This window comes from Thalassophryne amazonica, chromosome 5, assembly GCF_902500255.1.
Source record: "Thalassophryne amazonica chromosome 5, fThaAma1.1, whole genome shotgun sequence".
Classification (NCBI taxonomy): Eukaryota; Metazoa; Chordata; class Actinopteri; order Batrachoidiformes; family Batrachoididae; genus Thalassophryne; species Thalassophryne amazonica.
Genome location: NC_047107.1, coordinates 53,314,875 through 53,339,585, shown reverse-complemented (window position 1 = coordinate 53,339,585; position 24,711 = coordinate 53,314,875). Strand labels below are relative to the sequence as shown.

The 24,711-nt window shown below is 43.7% G+C and overlaps 1 protein-coding gene and 1 long non-coding RNA gene across 3 annotated transcripts in view; both read right to left on the bottom strand.

The window, feature by feature from the left end:
* The window catches only part of sgsm1a (small G protein signaling modulator 1a), a 153,355-nt gene that overhangs the window by 52,570 nt on the left and 76,074 nt on the right, over window positions 1-24,711 (bottom strand). The window lies entirely within an intron of this gene.
* On the bottom strand, window positions 1,336-16,403 carry LOC117510514. The gene is made up of 3 exons (XR_004560742.1): window positions 16,324-16,403; window positions 9,432-9,439; window positions 1,336-1,346 (listed from the first exon to the last, which is right to left on the bottom strand). It is a non-coding gene; the product is annotated as an uncharacterized LOC117510514 (long non-coding RNA).

Genomic DNA, 24,711 nt, shown 5'->3' with positions numbered 1-24,711 from the left:
AAACCTGGATTAATCTTTTTAGTCACATAGCACTACTATTATTCTGAACACTACTGTAAATGGACTGCATTTATGTAGCGCTTTCCATCTGCATCAGACACTCAAAGCGCTTTACAATAATGCCTCACATTCACCCCAATGTCAGGGTGCTGCCATACAAGGCGCTCACGAGACACTGGGAGCAACAAGGGAATTAAGGACCTTGCCCAAGGGCCCTTAGTGATCAAATGAAAGAACGCAGTTTGCACATGTGATCGCACTAAGAATCCAACACGGCAGCTTCCATAGAGAGTGTGCTTGTTGTCCTTCTGTCCCACAATGTTTGTCACTTCTGAGTCATGTAGAGTGTTATTCACTGAGTTCCTAGCAGGGAAAATTATAAGGAATCTGAACTTTCATTTAACATAAAACGTGAAACTTGAAAGTGTTCGAGGCAAAAACTAGGCCAATTTTGGCATGTTTTGGAATTGTGAATTTTGTCAGTGTCCACTGGGATTTTGTATTTGTGGACCCCTCAACTTTGTCAATCCTCAATTTTGGTAAACTGGTCAGTCCCCCCAAAATGGAAATACTCTCTTTATTGCACTGACCCCATTTATTGGAAACGTGGAATTGTAAATTTTAGTAAAATGCGACTTTCATACTGAGAAAAAAAAAAGTATATATAGAGGAGCACAACGGAAAGATGAAATGAGGACAATGTTTTCTATGCTGTGCATTTGATTATTAGTTTGCTAACATACATACGTATACATAAATATAAACAACCAAAGCAGAAAGCCAGTGCTGCTACCGCTGTTGTTGAAATTTTTTTTTAGAAGGGTACTTGATAAGTTTACACTTCATTCCTACTCCTTTCAAGCATATAATAGTTGTTTATTTGCAATGTTATTGATTATTCTTTTTAATTTAAAAAATATATTAAGTTTTCAATTCAGAATTTCCCTCAAAAATCTGCAGTTATTTAACCCTCTGGGGACGACGCCGTCATATACGACGTCTAAGACCAACCTTTACTAAATTATAAAGAATTTTTGAATGATATGAGATAGAAACATACTTTTTTTTTGCTGAAAAGTTAACTCCGTGGACTGTTGAGCCAGCCATCGGCCATCTTTGTACTCCTCATAGAAGCTGTGTGATGACATGCGCAATGTGAGCGTTCAATCGGAATTGGTTCACTGTCAATCAATCAATCAATTATTTTATACAGCGCCAAATCACAACAAACAGTCGCCCCAAGGCGCCCCATATTGCAAGGCCAGGCCATACAATAATTATGTAAAACCCCAACGGTCAAAACGACCCCCTGTGAGCAAGCACTTGGCTACAGTGGGAAGGAAAAACTCCCTTTTAACAGGAAGAAACCTCCAGCAGAACCAGGCTCAGGGAGGGGCAGTCTTCTGCTGGGACTGGTTGGGGCTGAGGGAGAGAACCAGGAAAAAGACATGCTGTGGAGGGGAGCAGAGATCGATCACTAATGATTAAATGCAGAGTGGTGCATACAGAGCAAAAAGAGAAAGAAACAGTGCATCATGGGAACCCCCCAGCAGTCTACGTCTATAGCAGCATAACTAAGGGATGGTTCAGGGTCACCTGATCCAGCCCTAACTATAAGCTTTAGCAAAAAGGAAAGTTTTAAGCCTAATCTTAAAAGTAGAGAGGGTGTCTGTCTCCCTGATCTGAATTGGGAGCTGGTTCCACAGGAGAGGAGCCTGAAAGCTGAAGGCTCTGCCTCCCATTCTACTCTTACAAACCCTAGGAACTACAAGTAAGCCTGCAGTCTGAGAGCGAAGCGCTCTATTGGGGTGATATGGTACTACGAGGTCCCTAAGATAAGATGGGACCTGATTATTCAAAACCTTATAAGTAAGAAGAAGAATTTTAAATTTTATTCTAGAAATAACAGGAAGCCAATGAAGAGAGGCCAATATGGGTGAGATATGCTCTCTCCTTCTAGTCCCCGTCAGTACTCTAGCTGCAGCATTTTGAATTAACTGAAGGCTTTTTAGGGAACTTTTAGGACAACCTGATAATAATGAATTACAATAGTCCAGCCTAGAGGAAATAAATGCATGAATTAGTTTTTCAGCATCACTCTGAGACAAGACCTTTCTGATTTTAGAGATATTGCGTAAACGCAAAAAAGCAGTCCTACATATTTGTTTAATATGCGCTTTGAATGACATATCCTGATCAAAAATGACTCCAAGATTTCTCACAGTATTACTAGAGGTCAGGGTAATGCCATCCAGAGTAAGGATCTGGTTAGACACCATGTTTCTAAGATTTGTGGGGCCAAGTACAATAACTTCAGTTTTATCTGAGTTTAAAAGCAGGAAATTAGAGGTCATCCATGTCTTTATGTCTGTAAGACAATCCTGCAGTTTAGCTAATTGGTGTGTGTCCTCTGGCTTCATGGATAGATAAAGCTGGGTATCATCTGCGTAACAATGAAAATTTAAGCAATGCCGTCTAATAATACTGCCTCTATTAGACAAATATGATTCAAACCACCACAGCGCAGTGCCTTTAATACCTATGGCATGCTCTAATCTCTGTAATAAAATTTTATGGTCAACAGTATCAAAAGCAGCACTGAGGTCTAACAGAACAAGCACAGAGATGTGTCCACTGTCCGAGGCCATAAGAAGATCATTTGTAACCTTCACTAATGCTGTTTCTGTACTATGATGAATTCTAAAACCTGACAAACTCTTCAAATAGACCATTCCTCTGCAGATGATCAGTTAGCTGTTTTACAACTACCCTTTCAAGAATTTTTCAGAGAATGGTCACATGGTAAATCCAATCGTAGGGCAGATTTACCTCACGTGAAAAGCCAAAAATCGTTTTCAGGAGTGATATGTTACTAGTTGGCCCATTTGAATAGCCCCCTGGGTGCTCCAATGAGTACATACTATTAGTACATACTCAGTGTGCCCTGCACCATTACACACAGCGATCAGTGAAAGCAGATGGAGAGCCTCTGATGACAATCTCACGTGCTCAAACAAAGAGTGTGTAACTATCAGGATTGCTCCACTAGTTTGCATGTGAATGTTACTGGATAACTCTGTTGCTTTCTCTGCGTAAAGCACTGTTTACCATATCAATGGACAACAAAATGCATAGACCATTTTGTATATATTGTTCAAAATGTGCATTTGTGTTTACTGTTTGAACCTTTTTGTTGTACAGTCTTTTACACAAGACCTCAAATTACCTTTATAAAGTATCAAAACAGTTGTTTTATTATAGTTTGCTGTGTGTTTTGAATAAATGTGTGTGGAAGATTATTTTTCGCTTTATTTTTTCCTTGCCTATTTTTGATTGTAAACCTTTATTACACTTATAAAACACAACAAAAACATATATATTCTGAAAGCACAGGTTGTCCTGAAAAAAAGAGAAATAAAACTTGATTGTGGGATGCAGGGAGAGCTGTTAACAGCAATAATAAAACATTTATGCCAGGCAAGTGAACTGTCCAAAAAATGCCCTCGCACCCCAGAGGGTTAACATAATGTCATCGTCACCTACCGAGGTGAGTCAAAAAGCTGAATGGGAATGGGCTCCCCAAATACACAATCCCTGTATCCATGAGTCAGGAAAACAAAATTATCTACCTTTTGTTTAATTGAAAGAAGGACTGGGAAAATAAGGGTTAATGTTGTGGAAGTAGCATAGGTCTGGACTTGGGACTTATACATTTGACGGTTTTAATGGCTATATCATACCAATCTTATAAATATGTTCCTATGTGCCCTCGGGTTCAGTTTGGAAACAGTGCATCATCATGGTCCCACTGATGCTGTCAAAAAACAAAACAAACAGGACCATGTGCCCTGGCCTCTCTGCTGATCTGCAGCAAATTGACAATGCCCGCAAACTGACGATGCCCACAAAACTACTGTCATTGGCAGGGAACTCTCACGACTAAAGCCCCCGTCACACATAGCAAGAATGTGCAGGAACCAGGCTGAAACAGCAAATATTACCATCATCGGATGCAGTCGGGAGGGAAAGAGGCATGGTCAGCAGTGTCAGAACGCATCCAGATCACCTCGTCTACACCAGCACGATGGCGTCCAAAGAGTATGTAGACAACAGTTTAGATAACACAGACTGCTGTCAGACAGCCATAAAAGGCGCTGAAGACTACCTGATGACCAAACGTTTGGATGGCAAACACGGGAATGAGTGGGAGGCAGCGCTGTGTTCCTCACACTCACATGCGTGGGGCTGAAATTATCACCCAGCTGTGTGTGTGTTCATAGGGCTGCATGAGCCACTAAGCGTGTGCGCGGGGCGCACGTGCGCGCATGCCAGTGGACACATTTGATTCAAGGATTCAAGGATTCAAAAGAATTTTATTGTCATATGCACAAAGGAACATGTTCCCTGCACAATGAATTGTGTCTACTGCATTTAACCCATCCTAATTGCCAGTTAGGAGCAGAAGTCGCCATAAGGCGCCCGGGGACCAGCTCTAGATGTACATCCCTGCTTTAGGTCACAGCAAACCATGACCGACCCAAAGACAAACAACACACACGTAACAAACATAAGCCGGCCTGGTACATAAACACATAAAAAGCACACACAAGGTAAGGAAGAGAAAAAACCCCTCATGGTTGCTGCCTTTGAGAAGCCACAACAATGAGGAAAAAACTCTTATCAGCACAGAGAACAGTAAACACACAGACAAACAAGAACACAGGACGACAGCCGAGATTTGAAAGTCCAGTTTATCAGAACACTCCGGTAGCAGCCATTTTTGGCGCTAAACAACGGCCATGACTGAATCCTGGAAGGGAGGGGGGTTCGTCCCTCTCGGCCGAGTGCAAGCTGGCAAAAAAAAAAAAACGTTGTAAGTTTGCTGGCCCACTGCCAGCAAACTTACAGCTGGCCCACTGCCAGCTGTAAGTTTGCTGGCAGTGGGCCAAACAGTCACACCAGCGTCAGACGCAGCCTTTCCAGGGAACTTTAATTTCTTTTTTGCTCACTTCAGGAGCACAAAGCAACACTGTACACTGTGATGTTGGTTGGATTATCACATGGGATTTACTTTTTGCATGGTTATTTGCAGCACACAGCAGCGGGGTGAGAGGCTTTTCACCACAGGCTGTGGTTTGGTTCCTGTGCGCTCTGCGCTGTCCTGGTTCTGTGCTGGAGGCGAGTCTCATGTTTAATAACATTGTCACAGCCTGGGATACAGTTCCACGTCACTCCTCCTACAGGGTTTAGATGGTGATCAGGTAATAATATGTATATTACAGCGGTGAGATCCGTTCAGCTCTGTGCCTGATGTGCACTATGACACATTACTGCGCATGAGACCACGGGGCGGCGCAGTGGCACATAATACTTTTGGTTTGATTGTGCGCTGTTCACATTTACTGTATATGATGAATGTGTGCCTCATACACGTTATTACATATCAACATTTCCTTTGCCCTCCCTGGTTGAGGTCCGATCGATCTCAGAGCTCAATCAACCACGATCAGATAATTTCAGATGTTGTTTTGATGCTGTCAGAATATGTAGACTGCAATCAGATGATGCAAAAACTGCATATACAACCCCTGGCAAAAATTATGGAATCACCGGCCTCAGAGGATGTTCATTCAGTTGTTTAATTTTGTAGAAAAAAAGCAGATCACAGACATGACACAAAACTAAAGTCATTTCAAATGGCAACTTTCTGGCTTTAAGAAACACTATAAGAAATCAAGAAAAAAAAATTGTGGCAGTCAGTAACGGTTACTTTTTTAGACCAAGCAGAGGGAAAAAAATATGGACTCACTCAATTCTGAGGAATAAATTATGGAATCACCCTGTAAATTTTCATCCCCAAAACTAACACCTGCATCAAATCAGATCTGCTCGTTAGTCTGCATCTAAAAAGGAGTGATCACACCTTGGAGAGCTGTTGCACCAAGTGGACTGACATGAATCATGGCTCCAACACGAGAGATGTCAATTGAAACAAAGGAGAGGATTATCAAACTCTTAAAAGAGGGTAAATCATCACGCAATGTTGCAAAAGATGTTGGTTGTTCACAGTCAGCTGTGTCTAAACTCTGGATCAAATACAAACAACATGGGAAGGTTGTTAAAGGCAAACATACTGGTAGACCAAGGAAGACATCAAAGTGTCAAGACAGAAAACTTAAAGCAATATGTCTCAAAAATCGAAAATGCACAACAAAACAAATGAGGAACGAATGGGAGGAAACTAGAGTCAATGTCTGTGACCGAACTGTAAGAAACCGCCTAAAGGAAATGGGATTTACATACAGAAAAGCTAAATGAAAGCCATCATTAACACCTAAACAGAAAAAAACAAGGTTACAATGGGCTAAGGAAAAGCAATCGTGGACTGTGGATGAACGTCATATTCAGTGATGAATCTCGAATCTGCATTGGGCAAGGTGATGATGCTGGAACATTTGTTTGGTGCCATTCCTATGAGATTTATAAAGATGACTGCCTGAAGAGAACGTAAATTTCCACAGTCATTGATGATATGGGGCTGCATGTCAGGTAAAGGCACTGGGGAGATGGCTGTCATTACATCATCAATAAATGCACAGGTTTACGTTGATATTTTGGACACTTTTCTTATCCCATCAATTGAAAGGATGTTTGAGGATGATGAAATCATTTTTCAAGATGATAATGCATCTTGCCATAGAGCAAAAACTGTAAATACATTCCTTGCAAAAAGACACATAGGGTGAATGTCATGGCCTGCAAATAGTCCGGATCTTAATCCAATTGAAAATCTTTGGTGGAAGTTGAAGAAAATGGTCCATGACAAGGCTCCAACCTGCAAAGCTGATCTGGCAACAGCAATCAGAGAAAGTTGGAGCCAGATTGATGAAGAGTACTGTTTGTCACTCATTAAGTCCCTGCCTCACAGACTGCAAGCTGTTATAAAAGCCAGAGGTGGTGCAACAAAATACTAGTGATGTGTTGGAGCGTTCTTTTGTTTTTCATGATTCCATAATTTTTTCCTCAGAATTGAGTGATTCCATATTTTTTTCCCTCTGCTTGGTCTAAAAAAGTAACCGTTACTGACTGCCACAATTATTTTTCCTGATTTCTTATAGTGTTTCTTAAAGCCAGAAAGTTGTCATTTGAAATGACTTTAGTTTTGTGTCATGTCTGTGATCTGCTTTTTTCTACAAAATTAAACAACTCAATGAACATCCTCCGAGGCCGGTGATTCCATAATTTTTGCCAGGGGTTGTAGACCATCGTCAGATGTGTGTTCCATCTCGATGATGCCAAGAGTGTTTTAAACATAGACAAAGTGATATCTGGGATTCCCAGCACAGAAGGCCTCTACCTACTTGGAGACTTCAACGTCAGAGTGGGTGCTGTTCACAAGCTCTGGCCCACCTGCCTAGGTGTCTACGGAAGGGGCAAGATCAACGACAATGGCCAACAACTGATGGAGCTGTGCTGCTATTATGGCCTATGCGTGACCAACACCTTCTTCAATTGCAAGGATATCCACCAGGTGTCTTGGAGACACCCACAGTCCCGCAACTGGCACCAGTTGGATCTAGTCATCACCAGGTGTGCCAATCCCAGCCGACAGCAACATCAGGAGGAAGGAGCATGAGAAAATAGAGAAGTACCAAGGGCTGAAGGCGCAACTGGAGCAGATGTGGAAGGTAAAGTCCAAAGTGGTACCAGTGGTAATAGGAGCACTAGGAGCTGTAAACCTCAAATTGGAAGAGTGACTCCATCAGATTCCAGGCACAACATCAGAGGTCTTTGTCCAAAAGAGTGCAGTCCTAGTCCCAGTCCTCTGTTCTCAGGACCAACGATCATGGCTCTTTAGTGCATGAATGTGAGTTCATGCACAAAACCTCCACATTTGAGATATAATAATATACAAATAACGGATGTTTATGAGTTCAATGGTATGAATATATTACCATATTTATTCTTGTGTTTATTTAAAATTAAAAGACGCAAGAAGATCCATCCATGTTCCTGGTCTCCAAAACACAGAAAAAAAAAAGATGCCCTCAAAACAGAATCAATGGATGTTCTTCGAGGGTCCAGCCTAATGATCCTGACTTTAAAAACAGCATACATGTCAACCTATATGGATTGTCCGTAAATTATACGGATTTTTCCGAGTTTCAGAGTCATATGGACGTACAAATAAAGTCTTACGGATATTCAGGGTTTGGTCTGCAGCAGGTCTGTTATCTACCGTTCTTGCAGCGCGACTCCACTTTGATGCGTGAGCCATTGAAGCAATTCTTCAAACCAATGGCTCGTGGTTCTTTGATTCGCTGCTCTTCAGAAGCAGCAAGTCCGCTTCTTAAGTCCTTAAAGCCATTAAAATATTGTGAGTCGCTTTTGTGTGGATTAAAGTCACTAACTGAGACTCTTGTCATGTTGTAGTCAAGAAAAGAGAATCGTCCTCCGTTCTGTTGACACAAAATTGCCGCTTTAAATAAAATGACACCTCTTTCCAAATGCTGTAATACAGAAAATAAACTACAATCGACTAAAAAGTTTTTTTTTCTTCCCAAAATGAGACGTCCTGTGTTCTTTATGAATTAAACTGATGCTGACATACAGCACAGCCAGCTGCAAGAGCTCAGCTCAGATATATGGAAAGACATTCATGCCAAAATGTCTGAAAGGAAATGCTTTTGACAAAAACTACAGATTTTATTTCTATTTATGTACAGAGATCAAGGATCCACCATGTAGAATTTATTATGTCCAAAGTTTAAGGATCCAGTGACCAATTTCATATTTATTTACTTTAAGACTCAATAAAATGTTGTTCTATTCAATTTCAATTTAATCGGCTTATAAAGTGCCAAATCACAACAAAAGCCATCTCAAGGCACCTCACATAGAACAGTTCAACATAAAAATTAAAATAAATAAATAAAAATTAAAACATTCTAATACATAATTAAAAACAGAAGTAAAAGAATAAAATAAATAAATAATAACTATTCATAAGAAAGAGAATGAAAATAGGCTTTAAGGCTTGACTTAAAAATGTCCACAGACTCCAACTGCCTCACGGTCGCAGGAAGACCGTTCCACAGAGCGGGTACACGATAAGATAAAGCTCTTTGACCCGCTGACATAGAAAACCTGTAAAGCCTACTTTTATTACAGAAAAAAGAAAATCACAAGAGGTATCGATAAGGAATCGGATCGATAAGCGGAATCGATAATGGTATCGATAAAATCTTATTGATACCCATCCCCAATAAACACACGGGGCAAAGTCGAGACTCATTGACTTGCCCGTCTGCAACATCGGCACTGGCAAGGCGATTTTCGATACACTTGATGAAGTTCTGAGGTATGTTTTATTTAGGTCATTATATTCGATTTATTTTTCATGATTTTATTAATGTATTTACACTAGTGACACACAGTTCTTGTTTCTGTAAAAAATAACTAAATTTGACACGTTCAGTTCTATAAAATTCAGCTTGACACATGAATACTAGATCTCTATTGTTTGAAATTCAACTGTGGAGGAAATACTAATGATCCTGACTTTAATGTCATTGTGGCAACTCATAATATGTGGACAAAAACCCAGTTATGTGATACCGCTATGCTGTTGTGTGTACTGTAATAAAACTGATTTTGGTGTGATTTGGAGGTTATAAGGATTTTGTGCTGATTTTATGGATTTTCTCACTTGGTTGTACAGGTGGACCCTCAAAGGGGTTGACATGTATGAAACAGTAGTGGTGACTGATATCAGTGATGCTTGCACCCCTGGTGGTACAAATCACTGCACCCATTTGTGGATCTTCCATGGCAGAAGTGTAGCAAAAGTCACGCGTAAGAACACATCCAATCCAGTGACCCAATTTTCACAGACAGATTTTTTTTTTTTTTTTTTTTTTTTTACACAATTGTAGACCAGGTTACACAATTGTGGATGTAGTTACACACACAGTCAAATTTGTTTTTGCACATCTGTGGATCAAAATACACATTTGCAAATAATGTTGGTACAATAATGATCCCATAACAGTGGTAATACATTAGTGACAAAAACACTCCCAGTGGCAAAATCCAAAAATAAACACAACAAAGACAAAACACTGTGCAAGTACTCATATTGTGACAGGATCCACCTCTCTATTCTCTACACAGAGTCATTCCATCAGTTTTTTAAAAACTGCTTGGTGACATTTTGAGTTATCCTACTAATAACGAAATAAACATAAATGGTGTTAATTGCGACCTTCTTACTCAAACTAAAAGAACATGTTTGTCATTGTAAATGAAATTTGTAGAGCACAGCATAACACTGAGCAGTGGTATTTACCAAAAACCATTGCTTGTAGCGCTAATAACTGTCAACACCAACTTGGATCTCCCTCAACTCCTCCCAGAAAAAAAAAAGACATATTAAACATCCCCACGCCATGGATTCTCAACAGCAGTTAATTACAAAGGAAATGAGCATCATGTCATATGATCAGCCCTCTGTCCACTCTCTAAACAGCTAACAGAGTAAACTGATGCTAATCATGCTGTTTCTGTGGCAACAGAGTGCGTTAAGAGACAGTGTACAGATGAGTAGTAATTCACAAAGCGCTCAGTCACAGGCAACATAACAAGGTCCAAACATCATCATGGCTGAGATTTTACAAGTCTACAGAAAAGCAAGTGAGCCCTGAAGATCAGTTATATATATATATATATATATAACCCCTGGCAAAAATTATGGAATCACCGGCCTCAGAGGATGTTCATTCAGTTGTTTAATTTTGTAGAAAAAAAGCAGATCACAGACATGACACAAAACTAAAGTCATTTCAAATGGCAACTTTCTGGCTTTAAGAAACACTATAAGAAATCAAGAAAAAAAGATTGTGGCAGTCAGTAACGGTTACTTTTTTAGACCAACAGAGGAAAAAAATATGGAATCACTCAATTCTGAGGAAAAAATTATGGAATCACCCTGTAAATTTTCATCCCCCAAATTAACACCTGCATCAAATCAGATCTGCTCATTGACACTGACCCTATTGACCCTATGTGTCTTTTTGCAAGGAATGTTTTTGCAGTTTTTGCTCTATGGCAAGATGCATTATCATCTTGAAAAATGATTTCATCATCCCCAAACATCCTTTCAATTGTCCAAAATATCAACATAAACTTGTGCATTTACGAGGTCTGTCCATAAAGTATAGGTCCTTTTAATTTTTTTTCAAAAACTATATGGATTTCATTCATATGTTTTAACGTCAGACATGCTTGAACCCTCGTGCGCATGCGTGAGTTTTTCCACGCCTGTCGGTGACGTCATTCGCCTGTGAGCACTCCTTGTGGGAGGAGTCGTCCAGCCCCTCGTCAGAATTCCTTTGTCTGAGAAGTTGCTGAGAGACTGGCACGTTGTTTGATCAAAATTTTTTCTAAACCTGTGAGACACATCGAAGTGGACACGGTTCGAAAAATTAAGCTGGTTTTCAGTGAAAATTTTAACGGCTGATGAGAGATTTTGAGGTGATACTGTCGCTTTAAGGACTTCCCACGGTGCGAGACGTCGCGCAGCGCTCTCAGGCGCCGTCATCAGCCTGTTTCAAGCTGAAAACCTCCACATTTCAGGCTCTATTGATCCAGGACGTCGTGAGAGAACAGAGAAGTTTCAGAAGAAGTCGGTTTCAGCATTTTATCCGGATATTCCACTGTTAAAGGAGATTTTTTTAATGAAAGACGTGCGGGCGGATTGCAGCGTCGGCTCGCAGCCGCCGCGACGCTCCGCCACAGGAAAAACACCTCCGTTAGAAGCCTTAAGGACAAGTTGGAACATGTCCAGCTGTTAAACAATTTCTCATATACTCACTCCACTGAAAGCCATCAAAAGCCACCTGGATTTTACAAATGGTTATCAACACGGAGGTGTTTTTCCTGTGCCGCCGTACCGTGCCGGCTGCGTCCCGACGCACGGACCCGTCCGCACGTCTTTCATTAAAAAAATCTCCTTTAACAGTGGAATATCCGGATAAAATGCTGAAACCGACTTCTTCTGAAACGTCTCTGTTCTCTCATGACGTCCTGGATCAATAGAGCCTGAAATGTGGAGGTTTTCAGCTTGAAACAGGCTGATGACGGCGCCTGGGAGTGCTGCGCGACGTCCCACTGCGTGGGAAGTCCTTAAAGCGACAGTATCACCTCAAAATCTCTCATCAGCCGTTAAAATTTTCACTGAAAACCAGCTTAATTTTTCGAACCGTGTCCACTTCGATCTGTCTCACAGGTTTAGAAAAAATTTTGATCAAACAAAGCGCCAGTCTCTCAGCAACTTCTCAGACAAAGGAATTCCGACGAGGGGCTGGACGACTCCTCCCACAAGGAGTGCTCACAGGCGGATGACGTCACCGACAGGCGTGGAAAAACTCACGCATGCGCACGAGGGTTCAAGCATGTCTGACGTAAAAACATATGAATGAAATCCATATAGTTTTTGAAAAAAATAAAAAGGACCTATACTTTATGGACAGACCTCGTATTGATGATGTAATGACAGCCATCTCCCCAGTGCCTTTACCTGACATGCAGCCCCATATCATCAATGACTGTGGAAATTTACATGTTCTCTTCAGGCAGTCATCTTTATAAATCTCATTGGAACGGCACCAAACAAAGGTTCCAGCATCATCACCTTGCCCAATGCAGATTCGAGATTCATCACTGAATATGACTTTCATCCAGTCATCCACAGTCCACAATTGCTTTTCCTTAGCCCATTGTAACCTTGTTTTTTTTTCTGTTTAGGTGTTAATGATGCCTTTCGTTTAGCTTTTCTGTATGTAAATCACATTTCCTTTAGGCGGTTTCTTACAGTTCGGTCACAGACGTTGACTCCAGTTCCCTCCCATTCGTTCCTCATTTGTTTTGTTGTACATTTTTCGATTTTTGAGACATATTGCTTTAAGTTTTCTGTCTTGACGCTTTGATGTCTTCCTTGGTCTACCAGTATGTTTGCCTTTAACAACCTTCCCATGTTGTTTGTATTTGGTCCAGAGTTTAGACACAGCTGACTGTGAACAACCAACATCTTTTGCAACATTGCGTGATGATTTACCCTCTTTTAAGAGTTTGATAATGCTCTCCTTTGTTTCAATTGACATCTCTCGTGTTGGAGCCATGATTCATGTCAGTCCACTTGGTGCAACAGCTCTCCAAGGTGTGATCACTCCTTTTTAGATGCAGACTAACAAGCAGATCTGATATGATGCAGGTGTTAGCTTTGGGGATGAAAATTTACAGGGTGATTCCATAATTTCTTCCTCAGAATTGAGTGATTCCATATTTTTTTCCTCTGCTTGGCTGCTTCTACAAAATTAAATAACTGAATGAACATCCTCCGAGGCCGGTGATTCCATAATTTTTGCCAGGGGTTGTATATATATATATATTATATATATTTAAAAGCCAAGTAGCCTCTGAGTACATGCATGCATATGTGTGTAAGACTTTGAAACTGGAGAAACAGGGAAGAGCTGACTTATGTATTTTGGGTCAGGGATGAACACTGCGAAACGGAAAGTTGACAGGACTAATATTTTTTAGGGATATTGGGTAACAACAGTGAACAATGGATGTTGATAATTAAATTCTGGACTTACATGCCGTTCCAGCAGCGGGTGATAAATCATCTATATATTAAAAGCGACGTGTCTCTGTGCACGTGTATGTGTGCCTGCATGCACCTTTGAACATGGAGAAACTGGGGAGAGCTGACATTTTCCGTTTGGTATGCTTACATATTTTGGGTCAAGGGTGAACATCGCCAAAACAGAGCATTGACAGGGCAAATATATTTGGAGAAATTACAGACATTACATATCAAGTGAACAATGCACATTCATAATTACATTCTGGACTCACACAGCATTCTAAATCATTACAGAACTTTGCATAATTTATTACCACCCTTGAAAAATGTCAGCTACCTATTTTACAAATAGCGATCACATATCCAACTAGGATAACTACGACTACATCGACACTTATCATATATAAAATATAAAAACAGAAATAGAAAAGAAAAAGTTGTTAAAGATTATCCGTCTTATTTTCATACAGATTTTGACAAAATCGTAAAAGAAAATAAAGTTATTGCTGATCATTTCAACTGCTATTTTGTTAATGTGAGTAAAAAATTCAATTGTATCCTCAAAAATGTGCTCTTTAGACAACAGCAAAACAATTAATCTCTGGATTCATTGTATATTAATGAAACAGATGAAAATGAAATTAACATAGTTCATAAGCTAAAAGGGGAAAAAAAAATCAACTGACAGTGATAACCTTGATATGTTTTTGATAAAAAAATATTATCGATTGTATTGTTAAACCCTTGACTTATATTTGCAATTTGTCATTGACGACTGGGAAGTTTCCTTCCAAAATGAAAATGGCTAAGGTGATACCACTATTCAAATCTGGTGACAAACATGTCTTTTCAAACTACAGTCCAATCTCATTGTTACCAGTTTTCAAAAATTCTGGAAAAGATATCTGTGAAGAGGTTGAATGATTTCATAACTAAACGTCACATACTCAGTGAACAGAAGTATAGTTTTAGAAAAAAATCGTACTACTTCACTGGCTTTAACTGATTTTGTTGAACAAATTACAAATGCAATAGAGAAGAAGAAATGATTGATTGGATAGCTAGCTATTTATACAACAGGTATCAGTGTGTCCATTTTGGGGGGACAAATTCTGAACTTTTGAGGGTGACATATGGGGTGCCCCAGGGTTCAGTCCTTGGGCCGTTACTGTTTCTGTTGTATATTAATGATATAGGTTTGGTTTCCAAGTCTGTGAGATGTATTTTGTTTGCTGATGATACAACTGTGTTTGGTAGTGGGGATCATTTACGTAGGACAGCTCCTGGACATGATGGAGAGGGAACTACAAAAATTTAAATACTGGTTTGATTCAAATAAATTATTGCTTCATTTGGGTAAAACAAAATTATATTATATTATATTCGGAAATAAGCCCAGGAACTTGAGTACAAACGTATTATTGAATGACGCTGAAATTTAAATAGTAACCAAAACCAATTTTCTTGGAGTGTTTAGCGATGATAAATTAAGTTGGAAAACTCATTATGTTAAATCCAAAATGTCAAAAGTTACTGTGATTCTGTATAAAGCACAATACTTCCTCTCCCAGCATTCGTTGGTTACGCTGTATCATTCATTGCTTGTCCCATACATGACCTACTACATTGAGGTTTGGGGAAACACATAAAACAAACACAAACCCAATATTTCTGTTACAAAAGAAAGCTATAAGAGTTATAAGTAAAAAACTATATCATGAGCCAACAAACCCACTGTTTGCTTGCTTACACATTTTGAAATTTTGGGACTTGGTTGATTATATTATGATACAGACCATGTGTAAAGTTATAAATAAACTGTTGCCTCAACATGTCCAGGAACTGTTTAAAATGAGGGAGTCCGTTTATTACCTGAGAGGAACATTCGTATTTGGCAGCTTAAAGATTCGAACTACTGTAAAAAGTCACTGCATCTCCGTAAAAGGTGTTAAAATCTGGAATAACTGTTCTGATAGTATTAAATTATCTGGTACTTTGGCTGGCTTGAAAAGACTTTACAAAAACAATATATTTTTTTATTATAGTACAATAAATTAGGTTAACTGACTTTGATATTGTTCTTCTGTTTTATGTGTGCGTTATACTGCTGTTTGTTCTGCTGTGTTCAGATATTTTCTTTTACTGATTAATCTATATTGCCTCTGCTTGTCTTTTTTTTTTCTTTTTTGGTATTTGTTGTATGGGTGTACATATATGTGTATATAACAAATGGTGAAGGGGGGGGTGTTTAAAAGCTTTTGCTTCAGCCTTCACCCTTTCGGTCGCACAAAACTGGAAAATTGAGTTTTTGTTTTCTTTTGTTTGAGATTTTGTTTTCTTTTGTTTTGTATTATGAGAGATTATTTTGTTATGTATGTGCGTGTGTGCACGCTGAATAAAATTCAATTCACAAGCACTACCCAATCTAGAGCCCATGGTTCCCCACAGGCCGATTTTCATGGATGGTCATATGAGGCTGTGTTTAAAGGTGGGATGTACAAACGTGTACTTACTCTTACAAAGTTTTAACAGACAAAGTGCACATTTGTTAAGACATGGTTGACATTGAGATACAAAGAGACACGCAAATACAGTTATTTTAAGAAAAACATTGACATTCCTCCAACATGGTCAGACATATATACACACACAAAGAGATACAGGAAGGAATAAACAGTGTACATGAAGCACAAACATAAGGATATGAATACAGTAGTTAGTGATAATGTGAGTCAGGACCATTTAGGTTTGTTGTGTGGTGGGCACAGCTAACCAAAAAGTTTGCTTCGATAACAGCTAATCAGCTAACTGAAAAGTTATCTTTTATGAAGCTAAACCGATAAACCACCCAAAAAAAAATTATCGGAAGCTACAGCTAACCGATAACTTTCAGTATTGTCTCCAGTACACTTGCAACTACTAACAAGCTGATTTTGAGTTTTAACACCATATTTGCTTCTGGCAGCGTCAAAGGCGACCGCAAAGTCAAACAATGAGTCAGCACTTCTATCATTGTGTGCCCTGCCCACCTCTGGAAGCCTCTGTTGACTACATATCTTGCAGCAGCTAAGCTCAACTCCACACACACACACACACACACACACACACACACACACACACACACACACACACACACACACACACACACACACACACACACACACACACACACACAAAAATACATCATTATTCCTTAACAGCATATATCAGTGCCACTGTGAGGCAGAGGTCTTGGAAAATAAAGCAGTTTTGACTTTTGGATTTGATTTATAAAACAAATTAATCCGGATAGAATAACTCCATTAATGTCATTTGTACAAAGTTAAAATATAACACATATCTTTCATTTTAAATAATGCGCTAATTCTGAAGTTTTGTAACAAACACAGACAGATGCCAAAGGGATTACAGGTAAAATGAGCCTCAGCTGACTGGTTGACTCATTCTCTTCTATGTAAAAACCAACATGTTAATGTGAGGTGTGTGTTAGTGTTTACATATACAGTAAATGTGCTTTTGTAAGATATGCCATTTTTTATTTGTTAAAAAAAGCCATTTGCAAAAGCCAAAAGTCAAGTTTTGATTAGACAACCCTCCGATATAATAAATAAAAATAATATAAATAATATATATATATATATATAATATAATATATAAATAATATACTGGCACTCAGACGCTCAGACCCTACCTCATAATCCTTTGCGCGTCAGAGAGTTGCTGCAGTTTAAACAGCACAGAGAGAATCCATGACGACAATTATAAATAATAATCCACAGTCTGCACACAGTTAGGAGGGAGCACCTCCACCTCCAATCACACACTCGTGCAGCTCCTGTTTAAACCACTTATCTGGTTTGGGGTGTGAGGCGAAGCCGTCGCTGTCACACCAAACGCCAATTCCACAGATAATGACGAACACCGCAGGATAACGGCTGCAAGAGAAGTTCAGATTATCACTCAATGATATGAGTCCGCAGAGAAAATTACCTCTTCGGTAGTCGATTTCTCGGCGGGGAGGTGGAGTTGCAGTCCGGCTTCTATAGTGGTGTAGATGAGTAACAGCTGGTGCGATGAGTGACAGCTGTCATTTCTTCTGGGTCTGGCGCCCTCTCGTGCTTGAAGCCCGCACTCCAAGCAGGGCGCCCTCTGGTGGTGGTGGGCCAGCAGTACCTCCTCTTCAGCGGCCCACATAACAGGACCCCCCCCCTCAACGGGCGCCTCCTGGCGCCCGACCTGGCTTGTCCGGGTGTCTTTTGTAGAAATCGGCCAGGAGGGCCAGGTCCAGGATGAAGCTCCTCTTCACCCAGGAGCGTTCTTCAGGTCCATACCCCTCCCAGTCCACCAGATATTGGAACCCCCGGCCCTTACGACGGACGTCCAGGAGCCTGCGGACTGTCCAAGCAGGCTCCCCGTCGATGAGCCGGGTAGGAGGCGGTGTAGGTCCAGGTGCACAGAGGGGCGAGGTGTGGTGTGGCTTGATGCGGGACACATGGAATACAGGGTGGATCCGCAGTGAAGCTGGGAGTTGGAGCTTCACTGCGGCCGGGTTGATGATTTTGAGGATTTTAAATGGTCCAATGTATCTGTCTTTCAACTTAGGGGAGTCCACACAGAGAGGGATGTCCTTTGTTGAAAGCCACACCTCCTGCCCGGGCTGGTATGTGGGGGCCGGTGAACGCCGGCGGTCCGCATGGGTCTTGGCCCTCGTCCGGGCCTTCAACAGGGCAGAGCGGGCGGTCCGCCACACCCGGCGGCACCTCCTGAGGTGGGCCTGGACCGAGGGCACACCGACCTCTCCCTCCACCAGCGGGAACAATGGGGGCTGGTACCCCAAACATGCCTCAAAAGGGGAGAGGCCGGTAGCAGACGAGACTTGGCTGTTATGGGCATACTCGATCCAGGCCAGATGGTGACTCCAGTCCGCCGGGCGCGCGGAGGTGACGCAGCGAAGGGCCTGCTCCAACTCCTGGTTAGCCCGCTCTGCCTGGCCGTTTGTCTGGGGGTGGTACCCGGACGAGAGGCTCATGGTGGCCCCCAACTCCTTACAGAAGCTCCTCCAAACTTGCGAAGAGAACTGGGGACCACGATCTGATACGATGTCCGACGGTATCCCATGCAGCCGCATGACGTGGTGGACCAGGAGGTCTGCCGTCTCCTGGGCCGTCGGGAGCTTCGGGAGGGCCACGAAGTGGGCCGCCTTGGAGAACCAGTCCACTATCGTGAGAATGATGGTGTTGCCCTGGGACGGCGGGAGGCCCGTGATGAAGTCCAGGCCGATGTGAGACCAGGGGCGGTGAGGCACCGGCAGGGGTTGGAGGAGTCCCGAACGTCGGTTTCCAGGGACGCCCACCAGAAGCGCTGCTGGACCACTGCCACGGTCCTACGCACTCCCGGATGACAGGAGAGCTTGGATCCGTGACAGAAGTCCAATACGGCAGCTCTGGCCTCTGGTGGGACGTACAGTCTGTTCTTGGGGCTGGTCCCCAGGTCCGGGCTCCTTGCCAGGGCCTCCCGGATGGTCTTCTCCACGTCCCAGGTAAGGGAGGCCACGACAGTGGACTCGGGGATGATGGTCTCGGTGGGGTTCGACAGCCCCGCCTTGGCTTCCTCTTCGTGCACCCAGGACAACGCATCCGATTTTTGGTTCTTGGTCCCGGGGCGGTACGTGATCCGGAAGTCAAAGCGCCCGAAGAACAGAGACCAGCGGGTCCGGATGTACTCCAGGTTCCGATGGTCCGTGAAAACCGTGAAAGGCAATGACGCCCCCTCCAGTAGGTGTCTCCACTCTTCAAGAGCCTCCTTCACCGCGAGGAGCTCCCGATTGCCGACGTCATAGTTCCGTTCAGCTGGGGTCAACCTGCGGGAAAAATAGGCACAAGGATGGAGAACCTTATCAGCCTCCACGCTCTGGGACAGCACGGCTCCTATCCCTGAGTCAGAGACGTCCACTTCCACTATGTACTGGCGATCAGGATCAGGCTGCACCAGAACTGGTGCAGTCGAGAACCGGCATTTCAACTCCTTGAACGCGGCTTCGCACCGATCCGACCAGGTGAAGGGGACCTTGGTGGAGGTCAGGGCAGTCAGGGGGCTAACTACCTGACTGTAGCCTTTAATGAACTTCCTGTAGAAATTTGCAAAGCCGAGGAACTGCTGCAGTTTCCTGCGGCTTGTTGGTTGGGGCCAATCTCTCACCGCCGCAACCTTGGCCGGATTAGGGGCGACGGAGTTGAAGGAGATTATGAACCCCAGGAAGGACAAAGAACTGCGGTGGAACTCGCACTTCTCGCCCTTCACAAACAGCCGGTTCTCCAACAACCGCTGTAGGACCTGACGTACATGCTGGACATGGGTCTCAGGGTCCAGGGAAAAGATGAGTATATCGTCCAGATATACGAAGACGAACCGATGCAGGAAGTCCCGCAAGACGTCATTTACCAAAGCTTGGAACATCGCGGGGGGCGTTAGTGAGGCCGAACGGCATGACCAGGTACTCAAAGTGACCTAACGGGGTGTTAAATGCCATCTTCCATTCGTCTCCCTTCCGGATCCGAACCCGGTGGTATGTGTTTCTAAGATCCAATTTTGTGAAAATTTGGGCTCCATGCAGGGGCGTGAACACTGAATCCAACAGAGGTAACGGGTATCGGTTGCGAACCGTGACCTCGTTCAGCCCTCTGTAATCAATGCATGGACGGAGTCCGCCGTCCTTTTTGCCCACAAAAAAGAAACCTGCACCCATCGGGGAGGTGGAGTTCCGGATCAGCCCGGCAGCTAAAGAGTCCCGGATGTAGGTCTCCATTGATTCGCGTTCCGGACGTGAGAGGTTGTACAACCTACTGGACGGGTACTCAGCGCCCGGGACCAAATCGATGGCACAATCGTACGGTCGGTGCGGGGGAAGAGTGAGCGCCAGATCTTTGCTGAAGACGTCAGCAAGATCATGGTACTCCTTTGGCACCGCCGATAGATTGGGGGGGACTTTGACCTCCTCATTAGCCGTCGTGCCGGGAGGAACCCAGGATCCTAAACACTCCCGGTGGCAGGTTTCACTCCACTGCGTCACAACCCCAGACGGCCAATCTATCCGGGGATTGTGCTTCACCATCCATGGAAATCCCAAAATCACTCGGGAGGTAGAAGGTGTTACATGGAACACTATCTCCTCCCTGTGATTTCCAGACACAACCAAGGTCACTGGCTGTGTCTGATGTGTGATTAATGGAAGCAGGGTGCCATCTAGTGCTCGCACCTGCAATGGTGCCGGCAGAGCCACCAGGGGGAGCCCTACTTCCTTTGCCCATCTGCTATCCAGCAGATTCCCTTCCGACCCCGTGTCTACCAGTGCTGGGGCGTGAAGAGTTAGATCCCCACAAAGGATCGTCAGTGGGATTCGTGCAGATTTGCGGGATTTCCCCGCGTGCGTGTTATGGCCCACCCTTAGCCCAGTTTCTAAGGACGGGCGTTGTAGTTTGACCGTTTTGGGGCAGTCCTTCTGCATATGCTCACAAGAGCCGCAGACAAAACACTCCCCCTGGGCCAGCCTCCTTTGTCTGACGTTTGTTTTTACTTTGGCCCTGCTCGTGTCCATAGCCTCCTCAGCAGGGGGAGCTGTGGCCACACGGAGCTCTCTGGCAGTGAAGCGTGGGGACGACGTCACCTTTTCGGAACCGGAAGGGGGAGGGACGGCTCATGCCCGGTCACGCCCCCCGGCCTGCTCCCGACGATGCTCATTTAAACGGTTGTCTAAGAGTATAACCAAATCGACAAGCCCGTCAAAATCCCGCGGTTCCTCCTTAGCCAGCAGGTGCTCCTTCAGGACCGGAGACAGTCTATTTACGAAGGCGGCGCGGAGCGCAACGTTATTCCAGCCGGACCTCGCTGCCGCGATGCGGAAGTCGACTGCATACTCGGCTGCGCTGCGACGCCCCTGTCTCATTGACAGCAGCACGCTCGAAGCGGTCTCGCCTCTGTTGGGATGGTCAAACACTTGTTTGAACTCCCGTATAAACCCAGCATAAGACGTTAGGAGCCGTGAATTCTGCTCCCAAAGCGCTGTAGCCCAGGCGTGTGCCTCTCCTCGAAGCAGATTAATAACATAAGCCACCCGGCTGGCGTCTGACTCGTACATGACAGGACGCTGTGAAAAGACGAGCGAACACTGCATGAGGAAGTCTGCGCACGTCTCAACACAGCCCCCGTATGGTTCCGGAGGGCTTATGTATGCTTCAGGGGATGGTGGGGGGGGTCGTTGAACGACCAGTGGAACGTCTGTTACGGGCCCAGGACCAGCAAGAGGAGTGGCTGCAGCAGCGCCCTGATCGCACGCTTCCACCCTGGCGGTGAGAGCCTCCACCCTCCGGTTAAGGAGAACATTCTGCTCGGTCACTAAATCTAGCCGAGCCGTGAAGGCGGTTAAGATCTGCTGCAGCTCACTCAACACGCCTCCCGCTGAGGCCTGCGCTCCTGGCTCTTCCATTGGCCGTTCAAGCTCGGGTTGACGCCCCTCGGAATCCATGACGATTGGCTGAGAAATCCTATCCTGGTCAGATAAATTCATGGACTCCACGCTGCGATAATACCTGTTTTAGCCAAGACCCAGTAAAACCTGTACCCGTGCCGCAGGACCTTACTGGTGTCCCGGAGTGCTATCATGATCTCGCTAAAGTTTTTAACAAAACTAGAGCTAAATCCTTACCACCACACCATAGCTACGATTGTGCTATAGACTTACTCCCTGGAACTAGTCCTCCCAGGAGCAAATTGTATTCTCTGTCAGCTCCTGAATGCCAGGCCATGAAGGAGTACATTGTGGAGTCTGGACTCATCTGCCGGACTCATCCGCCCATCTTCCTCCCCCGCCGGTGCCGGGTTTTTCTTTGTAGAAAAGAAAGACAAGACACTTCGGCCATGTATCAACTACCGGGGTCTAAATGATATAACAGTTAAGAATCGATACCCCCTTCCGCTCATGGCCACTGCCTTTGAAAGTTTGGATGGAGCTAAGGTTTTTACCAAATTAGACCTGCGCAATGCGTATCACTTGGTAACAATCAGAGAGGGGGATGAGTGGAAAATGGCTTTTAACACCCCCACAGTGCAATATGAGTACCTGGTTATGCCATTTGGATTAACTAATGCACCTGCCGTTTTCCAAAATTTAGTCAATGATGTGGTCCATGATTTTCTTAATAAATTTGATTTTGTTTATTTGGATGATATTTTGATATTCTCCCCTGATGAGGAGTCACACGCACAACATGCCAGAGCCATACTTCAGCGGTTACTTCATAACCAATTGTACGTCAAGGCTGAGAAATGTGAGTTTCACAGGTCCACAGTGTCTTTCCTGGGATTTGTGGTGACTGAGGGAAAGATAAGAATGGATCCTGCAAAGGTTACGGCGATGGAAGATTGGGCTGTGCTCTGTACTCGCATGGAAGTTCAAAGATTTTTAGGATTTAAAAACTTCTACAGAAAATTTATCAGGAATTTTAGTTCCATCGCTGCACCGTTACACAACCTCACCTCCACCCATTTGCCCTTTGTATGGTCTCCGGAATGTGGCAACGCATTTCAGGTGCTAAAGGATCACTTTACAGCCACCCCGTGCTACTCCTCCCGGATCCCACGCAGCAGTTCATAGTTGAGGTGGACGCCTCGGACCTTGGTGTAGGGGCCGCCCTGTCCCAGATTTATCCTGTGGACAGCAAATTGCACCTTTGTGCCTTCCTGTCCAAAAAATTGCTCCCCGCTGAGCGAAACTATGACATCCGCGACCGCGAACTGCTAGCGGTTAAGGTAGCTTTGGAAGAGTGGTGCCTCTGGCTGGAGGGGGCACAGATCCCATTCCTCGTTTGGACAGATCACAAGAACCTAGAATACCTTCGCCATGCCAAACAGCTAAATGCCAGACAGGCCAGATGGGCCATCTTTTTTAGCCAGTTCAATTTCACGTTGTCGTACCGATCCGGTTCAAAGAATGGTAAACCACACGCCCTATCCCGCAAATTCAAGCCTGAGAATCAGACCACAGGACCCACCACAATTCTGCCTGCTTCTTGCTTCGTTTCTGCACTAACCTGGGACATAGAAACCAGGGCCAAGGCGGCCTCCGAGGGTCTTGCCATACCCCCAGAGTGTCCACCCAGTAGGCTTATGGTTCCTCAGTCCCTTAGAGGGGACGTGATCAAGTGGACACACGACAGCAATTTTTCATGCAATCCCGGGATAAAGAAAACCAATTTTGTTATTCAACAGAGGTTTTGGTGGCCACGTATGCTATTCGACATTGCTAGCTACGTTAACGCGTGAAGAATATGTGCCATGCACAAATCCTCCACAAGAAAGCCACAGGGAAAATTACGTCCATTAGAAATTCCCAAACGTCCATGGTCTCACCTCGCACTAGACTTTGTTACCGGTCTACCAATGTCTAAAGGATATTCAGGTGTACTCACAGTGGTGGATCGATTTTCTAAGATGTGTCATTTTATTCCTTTGCCCAAATGTCCCTCGGCCAAAGAAACGGTCGAGGCTATGCTCACCAATGTTTTCAAGCGCCATGGTTTCCCACAGGACATTGTGTCAGATCAAGGTCCCCAATTTATTTCTCTGTTCTGGAAGGAATTCTGCAGGATGCTGGGAGACTCCGCCAGTCTATCATCTGGGGACCACCCACAGTCCAATGGCCAAGCTGAAAGGATCAACCAAGAACTGGAGAAAGGCCTTCGGATTTTGGTCTCACACCATCCCACCACCTGGTCTTCTTCAAAGTTAAGTTGGATTGAATTTCAATTTCAATTTATTTTCATTTATATAGCACCAAATCACAACAGAGTTGCCTCAAAGCGCTTTACACAGGTAAGGTCTAACCTTACCAACCCCCAGAGCAACAGTGGTAAGGAAAAACTCCCTCTGAGGAAGAAACCTCAAGCAGACCAGACTCAAAGGGGTGACCCTCTGCTTGGGCCATGCTACAAAACATAAATTACAAAACAATTCACAGAACAATTCACGAACGAATATATAAGAAATGCAGTTGGCGCACAGGACAGGAG